This window comes from Cebus imitator, unplaced genomic scaffold (assembly GCF_001604975.1).
Source record: "Cebus imitator isolate Cc_AM_T3 unplaced genomic scaffold, Cebus_imitator-1.0 Scaffold539, whole genome shotgun sequence".
Taxonomy (NCBI): domain Eukaryota; kingdom Metazoa; phylum Chordata; class Mammalia; order Primates; family Cebidae; genus Cebus; species Cebus imitator.
This window is the reverse complement of record NW_016107854.1, coordinates 213,902-225,229: the sequence shown is the minus strand read 5'-3', so window position 1 is coordinate 225,229 and position 11,328 is coordinate 213,902.

Genomic DNA, 11,328 nt, shown 5'->3' with positions numbered 1-11,328 from the left:
CTTCCTTCCTTCCTTCCTTCCTTCCTTCCTTCCTTCCCTCCTTCCACAAAATGTTTTGTCCCTGTTGGCAAAGTGCCCTATGAAATGTAAGATAAGAGTCCTTTGTTCTAAGATGGAATTACTTATGTCAAGAGTGTGCTTTGTACAAGCTAACAGAATCTATGATTGTGGTTTCTAAAAATATTATTTTCTATACATGACTTCATCCAACCTGATTATCTGAAAAGGGTAACCTTCTCATAAATGCCATTCTTCCTTCCCCTCAAAATCTTTTAAGTTTTCTTAAGATTAAGAGATAAAGGCCAATCCCTTTGACTTGACATTGGAAGTTTTCTGAAATCTGACACTTTCTACCCTTTTGTATCTTTTAGGATTATTATCTTATATCCAAGTTAGAATAAGCTGTCTCCTTTTCTTTTTCAAGTGTTGATGAAAAAATCCAAACCCTGTGAAATATTTAAAGAGGTTTATATTGAGCCAATATGAGTAACCATGACCCCCAAAACAGTCTCAAAAGGTTCTGAAAAAGTGTGCCTGAGGCAAGGTGGCAGGTTACAGGTTGATTTTACACATTCTAGGGAGACAGCTATTGTAGGTAAAATCATAAATCAATCCATGGAATACATTGGTTCAGCCTAAAGAGGCAGAATATCTTGAAGACAGGGGGTTGCAGGTCATAGGTAGATTCAAAGATTTTCTGATTAACAGTTGGTTGAAAGAGTTAAGTTTTGTCTGAAGACTTGAAATCAGTAGAAAGAAAGGCTTGAGCTAAGTAAGATAAGGAGGTTTTCGGAAAGCCAAGGTTCTTGTTATGTAGATGAAGCCTCTTAGGAAACAGCCCACAGAGAGAATACTATGGTAAATATTCCTTTTCAAACCTAGAATGTGTCAGGCTCTTAATCTTTCCTAAATCTAGGAAATACTCAGCTACATTTATGGAGACTCTACAGATGTCAGGTTTCCCCATAAAAGATAGCATTGCAGAGCCATTTCAATATGTGTCAAATAAATATATTTTGGGGTAAAATATTTTGGTTGCCTTCAGGGTCAGCTATCTGTTATGTGACAGAGTCAAATTGGAGCTGGTTATCTTATTGCCACAAAGAATTTGTTTTGTATCTTATGATCTCTATTTTAATGTAGGTCAGTTGTGACTATTGTCTAAAAGGGAGGGAGTATAAGGCCTGTCTGATGACTGACCTCCCTTCCTTTCATAGAAAAAACCTGTTCTTCAGGTTTTTCTGAGGTCCCCTTGGCCCAGAGGGGAGTCTGTTCAGTCCACTGGGGTTTGGGGGATAGGAGGTGGATGGAATTTGTGGGGGCCTTGGAATTTTATTTTTGGTTTAAACAAGTATACTCCCAGCAACTATTTCTCCATGTACTTGCTGGTGCAAAAGTTATGGGGAAGAAAACTCTTCCTCTTCTCATATTTCTGCCTTAAGAATGAGGACTAGGCAGTGGTATGCTGGTAAAAGTTTAAAAATCAGCTCACTTCTGGGAAAAAAGTCCTAATTTTTAGCATATGCTAATGTCCCTGGTGTAAATAATCCCATTATGCCTGATTTCAAACTACCAACATGATGGCAACCAAAGTAGAGTTTAGAAGTGTGTGCCAGTTGGCTCTCATGAGCTCATACAGGCCAACTCAAGTGTCCCGCTGGAACTGGGGATTACTCTCTTCTGTTCCCTCCTACCACAATGGTGTCTGGCTGCTGGAGAAATTCTACATGTCTTTTTTTTTTTTTTTTTTTTTTTCAATAAAAAGTCGAGGGTTAATTAGTTTACATGCAAAACGTTTTCTGCCACAGGGTCTGGCTGGTTTCTGGCCAGACAGCCTTTGGCCTGTGTAATACTCAGTGCTTTGTTAGCAGCTGCAGAAATTTAACTGGTGAACTTTGCAGTCTGCACTCTGGTGACTTTCAAGGCCCTGTGCTTCTTCCCCATGTCAGCTCTTGCATGTGCTGTGATCTGCATGTCTTAGCTACGTGGTCCGCTCTGCTCTTGGACCATGCAGAGCCTCCACAGTAGCTGTCCACAGCAGGCATGCAGCTCCCAACTCAGCTAGTTTACAAGTACTGACTGGGTGTAAGCAGGAATTTCCTCATCCCTAATCCAGGGAGTTGAGAAAGACTCTTGAGGCAATGCATACAGCCTTCGTTCTGCCTAGTCTCTTCCCTCATTCATTTCTTTTCCACCATATACATAGACTTAGGTTAGTCATGGAGCTTATCCAAAAGAACCAGAAAGCTCCTCCGTCTTCCCCTGACAAAGAGGTGTGAGTGCACGTACTCTCATGTGCCCTAAACTGTGTACTTTTTTTCTAATATTACCATTGGCATTCCAGTTTCTGGAGTTTCAGCTTGAAGGGGTTAGCAGGATATAATTGTTCCCTTCTCTGTTTTCGTTTCCATTTCTCATAGCATTTATTTTCCTTGCCCAAGACCTTCTGTTTCTATTTTTTTGTGGGGGAAGCTCATTTTTCTTATACTCTAAGTTATCCCAACAGATAAATACAGGGAGAATGTATGAACAGACAAATACATTATTTATTTTCTCTACAGGTACAATCAAAAGGATATGAGCAGAAAATAAAACATATAATGACATTAATCTTTGACTCCAGAACTCACTAGAAAAATCATGGAGCCTTTAATCCTCACGGTTTCTTCCATTAGGGTACTCAAACTGGCATGCACTTGCATGTCAGGAGGACCCTGATGCCCTGTTTAAGGGGCACCTTTGCCACTCTGTAGTGCTTCTTTCTATTGCACTGATCCTACTCTTTTCTGTTTCATGAAGTTGAGATATCAGATTTTTAAATGTTTAAGATGTTGATTTTTAAGATTTCAGGCTTTTTAAGATTTTAGTTCCAAAGATGTCAGCTTTGAGATTCATATGTGTACGCTGAGATCTTGTAAATACTTTCTTTTCCTATGACACAAGGAGCTTCATGTTTTAACCTCAATGGTAGGGAAAGTGGACAGGAAAACAGGGGAAACTAAAAATCTCCATCACTTTAATAATTTTGAATACTCTACCTGTTTACAGTGTTTATTAAATTCTGGCTCCAATACACCCTTACTGTCCTCTCCCCTTGGGAATAAAACTGGTATCTTATTAGTGAGTATACATATTCTGCCTACAGCCAACAACCTCGCTTTGTGCTTTTTATTTTATGTATTATAACCAAGGGTGGTGTGTGCTCCTCTTCTTGCAGGGTAGCACCCTTCATGGTGGCTGCCAGAAGAATCCCTTACTCTCCATTCTCACTGATGAGGAAGTGAGGCCAGGTCTGCATGGAAGACACGTTGTCTCTACTTTGAGGGGTAGGAAACCAGCTTTGGCATCAGTATTAAGCATATTTGACCAAAAGCTATATTTGGAGGAACAGGGTACTTGCTTAAATACATTAACCTTCGCTTAGATTGTTGCTCTATGGGCATACTCCATGTGTCAGGACTCTGGAGAGAAGCAAAGGTACATGACAATTCTTAGGCCTGATATGTACCATTGTGGGAAATTTTCTCTCTTCATTTATTTATTCCAACTCTTACTCACACTCCAGTCTCAGTTTAATCCCAATTCATTTATCTTATCTACCTGCAATGCTTTTAGCTTATATTTCAGTCAGATTCACTGATTTGAGAGCATGCTTTTGAAATAGTGACAGTTTCTTGTATTTTTTTTTTTTTTTTGTATCTTACTACACTTGGGATAACACAGCCTTCCTTAAACGTATTTTCATTAATCAACTAATTGCATATGATAATTTTCAGGCTCTCATTCAGAGAATATACTAGATACCTGCACGTATCGCATACTATTCTAGTATGTGATCACAGGATACACAATTATCTGTAGACAAGAGATTCATTTCTATGGAGACATAAGACGAAAAGAGCCTTGGCCACCTTGTTTTCCAATCCTGTGATTGTGCCCAGAGTCTGAGTTCTGAGACTCAAGTCCTTAAATAGAGTCACCGATGAGACAGCATTTGCCCTCATGGCAATTCTCCCAGAGAGAAAACATTGAACAACTAGGAATGACTTGTTCCTGCAAGGTGTTAAATATTTAGGGGGTAATCTTCTCACTGGGTATCTCTAAATTATTTAAACTAAATTGGCTTGCCCTGTAGTCTGTTCTCTCCACAGGATTTGAAAGCCTATTTCCTTCTCACAAGAGGGTAGGTTTATAGCTTAATCAAAATAACTGTTACCCAAGGCATTATGCGTCTAATAAACCACATCCATTACAGGGTCATCAAGGCAAGAAAGCAGGAGGGAGGGCCTGAGGAAGAAGTTAAGTCTTCTGGCATCAGTGGAAAGCAGGTTCTCTTCTCTGCCTTTTACATTTCCCCCCAAAGGTCAGGGGTGAGCATGCATTTGGGACAAGTCGCCTTTCCAGCGAGACACTCAGAAGCCCTTTTTGCTCTAGGCCAACTCTATAGGCCTGTTAGTAATGCTTCCCATCTATGTATTTGAGGTACCCAATAGCCAGGAATCGAGACTGCTTGTTCCTTCCACACCTTCAGATCACTTATCCCACAACACACAGGACTTCTTTTATTTTGGAGAAAGAGAAAAAAGAGTGGACTGGCACCCGCCAGGTGACTTCAGACATTTTAGGGCTGAAGTTTTATCTACAGATAACATTCTTCTAGGTGGAATCTTCAAAAGTAGAACTGAAACCAAATAGATGGGAAGTTGTTATAAGATTGTTTTCACTTCTGTCTAACCTTTCCACTAGGTCACACCTGCCGGGAAAGGTACAAAGAAATAGACGCAGCAAGTACAATTTTAGTGGCATTAAGCTTTGACTCTAGGACTCACTACAAGCTGGGAATCTCCAGCCCCTCAAAATGTATTCTGTTAGGGTTCTTAGGCTGGCGTATATCTTCATGTTAAATGGGTGTGCCAAATTACCTCTGTTTTAGGTATACCTATCCTACTCTGTGGTATTTATTTTTGCTGCGCTAATGCAGCAGAAATAAACTGGTGCTGGTTTTTTTTTATCTTTCATGGGGTTGAATTATCATTTGATCTCTAGTCACAGTAGTTACTGAAACTAATTCTCTCACCCTAGGTGGTTATGGCCACTTTAATACTTCAACAATTAGATTAATTCTCTATTATTTCCAGACTGTGTACTGACCCTCCCTCAGGGTGATTTGAACATAATATTTGCACATAAACTTTTGCTGAACAAATTAGGTGAAGTGAACTGAGGAGAAAATTGGCAGAAGGGAAGTTTTCTTGAGTCCTCAAAGCAGGAAGCAATTTATCCCCTAAATGAGATCTTCATTTTCTAGAAGGTCCCCATGGCTAAGCTCATTAAAAAATAAAACTATGAACACATTATAAACCAGGTAAAATGTCTCAGTGTGGTCCTTGGAAAGGGGCCACAGTAGAGCATCACGAAGGGAGCTTGGGAACCAGCATGAGAAGTCAGATCCACCAAATTCTGTAGACTTTTTTTTTTTTTTAACCAAATTACAGTTTTAAAATAATGCTTACAGGAATAGCTACACAGATAAAACTTTATTTTATTTTATTTTAGGAGACATTTCTGCTTACTAATTTTGAAAACAAGGCTCACTTTTTCTGTAAAGACCTGTAGGCATAAGACGGATGATCAAATAAAAAGAAAGTGAAGACTGTTTTCTTAATGGTATAATGAACAGAATTTTTGTGTTGTGAGGATAGGAACAAGAACACGAGCACAGAATGAGTCCAGTTACAGTATATAGTTTAGGTAGCATCATTGAGGACATATGGATACATGAAGTTAAGTGGGCATTTAAAATATAAGACATTAAATCCAAATAAAGTCATATTTTAGCTATGTGATAAATGGCCTCAGCTATCATATCAGGAGAGAGATCTCAGGTATTGGTATCAACTGTCTGATATTCTTGAATAAGATGTGTCTATGGCTTCGTTAACTTAGAAGAGAGTGATGTAAATGGTTGCATTTATTTGTTCTAAACCGGGGACTGCATGAAGAAGTGACACAAAAAACTTGTTTTGTTTTCCTTAACTTGGAACTCACTTAATGGCAGAAAAGCCAGGTTCATGGCCCAAAAACATTATATGGCAAATGAAAAACCTGCCACAATCTGGGACAATACATTATTGTTGAGACAAAAAATTTATAGCCTGAAGGAGTCTGGGAGTAAAATCTGAGAAGAGTTTCTTTGGAAAACTAGGGCATTTAAATGTATACATATGTATTATAGAATGTATAAAGCCTCATACCTGCCTAGGAGTGGACGCTTGTTCAAAAGGGACCTGAGAAAACCCTCAGCTTTCATCTTTGGTTGATCTCTAGGCTCAATAGAAGTTATGGCTAAAGCAGAGTTGTAAATGGACTAAGTACTGGTGTTCAAGGAAATCTCTGAAAACATTTCCTGAATGCAAACTAAAGAAAAAGACCTTTTAGTGATGACATATGAGAAGGAATGGAGCCTTTGCAAAAAAATAAATTTAAAACATTGCTAATCAAATGAACAATTGGGCATTTGTGAAAATCCATAGCAAACATCAATGGTTCAAAAAAAACTGAAATTTTCCACCTCAGATCAGAAGATGCTCATGTTAGCTGCTGGTATTCAACATTGTACTAGAAATTCTAGCCAGAGTAATGAGGCAGGAAAAAGAAATAAAAGGTATCCAACTTGCAAAGGATATAAAACTATCTCTATTCACAAATTACATAATCCTATATATATAAAATATTCCAAACAATCCACAAGAAAAGCTACCAGATCTAATTAATGAATTTAACAAAATTGCAGGGTACAAGTTAATCTTGCAAAAATAAGTTATTTCTATGTACAACAATGAGAAATCTGATAATAAAATTAAGAAAACAAATCAACTCATAATATAATAGTCAAAAAATTAAATTTTAGGAATAAATTTAAGGAATGGGAGGTTTATACAATGAAAAGTATAAGACATTGCTGAATGAAATTAATACCTAAGTAATTGGGAAGACATATTGTGTTATGAATGGGAAGACAATTTTCTTAAGATGTCAATTTATTTATTTAGAGACAGAGTCTCACTCTGTCACCCAGGCTGGAGTGCAGTGGCACAATCTCAGCTTCCTGCAACTTCTGCCTCACAGGTTCAAGAGATTCTCATGCCTCAGCCTACCAAGTAGCTGGGATTATAAGCATGTACCACCATGTCCAGTTAATTTTTGTATTTTTAGTAGAGACAGCATTTTGCCATGTTGGCCAGGCTGGTCTTGAGCTCCTGACCTCAAGTGATCCACCCACCTTGACCTCCAAAAGTCCTGGGATTACAGGCATGAATGACTGAGCCCATTTTTTGTCTTTTTTTTCCCTTTAGATGTTAGTTTGGGCTGTCCAAAGTGACCTTCAGTTTCAATCTAATCCTTATACAAATTCTAGCAGCCTTCTTTGCAGAAATGGAAGTGCTGATTCTCAAATAATTGTGGAATTGCCGGGGTATTGAAGAGTCAAAAATCAAATTAAAAAATAATAAATTTGGAGGACTTATGTTTCCTACTATAACTTAGTATAAAACAGTATTAATAAAAACAGTACGGCACTGGCATAAGGACAGACATATGAGCCTGTGGAATACAATTGAGAGTATATAAATAAATCCTTATGCTTATGGCCACCTGATTTCAACAGGGATGCCAAAACATTCAAAAGGTAAAGAATATGCTCTTCAACAAATTGTGTTGGGGCATCTGGATATCCATATGGAAAAAAATAAACTTGAAACTCTACCTCACACCATATTAAAGAAATTAACTCAAAATTGATCAATGACCTAAATATAAAAGCAAAAACCTTGAAGGAAAAATTTTATGATCGAGTATTTGGCAGTGGTTTTTTAGATATGATGTAACAAATATGGGCAACAGATAAAAAAATTAGATAAATTGGACTTCATCAAAATTTAAAATTTTTATGTATCAAAAAACATTATTGAGAGAGAAAACACCTACAACATGGGTAAAATATTTGCAAATTATATATTTGGTAAGGCTTTATTATTCAGAACACATAAAGAACACTCACAACTCAATAACAAAATGATGAATAATTCTATTTTAAAATGGGCAAAAAACTTGAGTAGATATTTCTGCAAAGAAGAAATACAAATAGCCAACAAGCCCATTAAAAGATGCTCGACATCATTAATCATTATTTAAATATAAATAAAAGCCACAATGAAGTACCACTTTCTTTCTACTAGCATGGCTAAATCTTTTTTAAAAAGGAAAATGCCAAATGTTAGCAAGGCTATAGAAAATACGGAATCCTCATATATTGCTGTGGGAATGAAAATATTTCAGCCACAGTGAAAAAAGGTTTGGAAGTTCCTCAATAAGTTAAACATAAAATGACCATGTGATCCTACAATTCTACCCCTAGGAATATAGCCATAAGAATTGAAAACAAACTTTCAAACAAGAGCTTATACCCACATGCTCATAGCAGCATTATTCACAAGTGAAAAGGTGAAAGTAATCCAAATGTCCCTATTAACAGATGAATGGATAAATACATTGTTCATTCATTCATTATGGTTGAAATATTATTCAATCATAAATTTAATGAAATACTGATACATTTCACAATGTGATATATCTTCAGACATGCTAAGTGAAAAGAAGCCAGACAGAATAGGTTACATATGTATGATTTCATTTATACGAAATATCCAGAAAAGATAAATCTTTAGAGACAGAACAGTTTTGTGGTTTCTAGATGATATGGGAGGAATAGGGAGAATCTGTTTAATGGATAGTTTTACTTTGGAGTAATAAAAATATACTGAAACTACACAGAGGTAGTGGTTGTATTTTGATTGTATACTGAATTCCACTGAATTATTGACTTTAAAATGGTTAATTTCATGATATATAACTTTTATCTTCATACAGTTTTTAAAGAAAATTAGATGTTTGATAAAAGGAGCCCATGATCTGAATATCATGCTGAGCAGCTGGCCATATGAAAATTAAAGAGTCTTTTAGTTTACCATTGAGGTCCCTGAGTTCTGTAAGTATCCACAGGACCTCAAAGACTGTTTTAGCATTTAAAGTGAAAGGCATAATAACTAAGGAGATGAGGAAATCTCAGCAGAGAAATATGAACTGTAAAATACTACTAATTGGAAATTCTAGAGCTGAAAAAGAGAATACATGAAATAGACAATTGAGAGATAAACAGTACAATGGAGACTTCAGACAAAATGATCAGCCGATTTAAAGACAGGGCAATAGAAGTTATCCAGACTGAAGCACAGAGAGAAAATAGACTGAAATAAATGAACAAAACATCAGTTGTTTGAAGAATAAGATCATTGTAACATATGTGTAATTGGAGTCTCAAAAGAGGAAGAAAGAGAAATTGGGACACAAAAGTATTTTCAGAAATACAGCCAACTTACTTTCCAAAAATTCAATGATATATATCAATGTACAGATCAAAGGTACTCATAACCCAAGCAGAATAAACACAAAGAAAATCACATCTAGCATATACTCTTCAAATGGCTGAAAGGCAAAGAAATCTGAAAAGCAGTCAGTGAAAAAAAGATACATTATATGCAGGGTCACAAGGGTAAGAATAGAAACTAACTTCAAATTAGAAAAAATACAAGCCAGAAAACAACAGAAAGGCATCTTTAAAGTGCTGAAAGAAAAACAAAACTGTCAAACTAGAATTTTATATCTAATACAAATTTCTTTATAAATGAAGGCAAAATTAAAACATTTTCAGACAAAATCTAAGACAATTTGTTAGTAGTAAACCTATGCTCTAGGAAAAGGTAAAGGGAGTTTTTGTTTGTTTGTTCATAAGGAAAAATGCCAAATAAGATATACCGTATGTACAAGTTAAATATGTAACAACAATAGCACAAAGGGTGGAGTGGGTAAATGGAAACATATTGTTGAAAGTTTCTTACAATATGCATGAAGTGAATTACCATTACAATGGTGATTCAGGGCTGAATGTGAGAAATTAAGTATTATAATCCTTAGTTTATTAAGTATTTATTATTAAGTGTTATAATCCATATTATGATCCTTAGCACAATCATTAAAGAAAAAGCAAAAAAATTAGAGTAATAACCAAAAACCAATAGAAAAAATAAAATGAATAGCTAAAAGAAATTCAATTATTCTACAAAAAGACTGGAAGAGAACTTGGAACAAATTAACAAAAATGACAAAAAATAGTATGATTGTACATTTCAACTCGCCAGTAGTTATAAAAATTAATTTTTAAAAGAAATAGAGAGGCCTAAATGACTAACACTTTAGTTAAAATGGAGAAAGTATCAGGTTAGATAAAAAAACAAGAGTCAATCTTATTCATAAGAAATGTCATTTAGATATAAAGATAGAGATAGGTTAAAAGGAAGAAAAGAGACATGATACACTATTAAAAATTAGGGGTGGCTATTTTATCTGATAGTGTAGACTTCAAGACAATGTGTATTAACAGAGATAAAAAGAGAGATTTCATAATTAGAAAATATTGATTCCTCTAAAAGACATAAAAATACTAGAAGTATAGGCAAAAAAAAGAGCTTCAAAATAGACAAAGCAAAAACTGTTAGAGCTAAAGCAACAAATAAACAAATCCATTATTCTAGTTGGAGAGTCCAGCATTCATCTCTCAATACAGAATATAAGTGAAAAAATAAAAACAGTTGGTATGGATATAGAATAACTAAATCATACCATCAAACAAATTGATCGAATTAACACCTGTAAAACACTCCACTAAGAACAGAACCCTTTTCAAATTCGCAAAACATATTAACCAAGATTTGCTATATAATGGCTTATAAAACATATCTCAATAAATTGCAGAATGACAGAAACTAAACTAAATATTTTCTCTAACTACCAAGAAATTAAATTGAAGACTGATAGTAAAAACATAAACGGAAAAAACCAATTATCTGAAAATTAAGCAACATACATTTAAATATTCCATGAGAAAAAAAAGAAGTCACAAGGGAAATTGGAAAATATTTTGTATTGGATGTCAAAAGCATATTATTTCAAATCTTTGGGGTACAGCTAGAGCACTGGATAGAGAGAAACACATAGCTTTAATGTTGATATTACAAAAAAGAAATATTTTAAAATCTTCTAAATTTTATATCTTGAGCTAAGAAACAAGAGCAAAGAATGTAGAAGAAAGAAAATGACAATAAGAATAGGCACCAGGCCAGGCACAGTGGCTCACGCCTGTAATCCCAGCACTTTGGGAGGTCGAGGCAGGCAGGTCACCTGAGATGGGGAGTTGGAGAGGCTGAGAGTGAG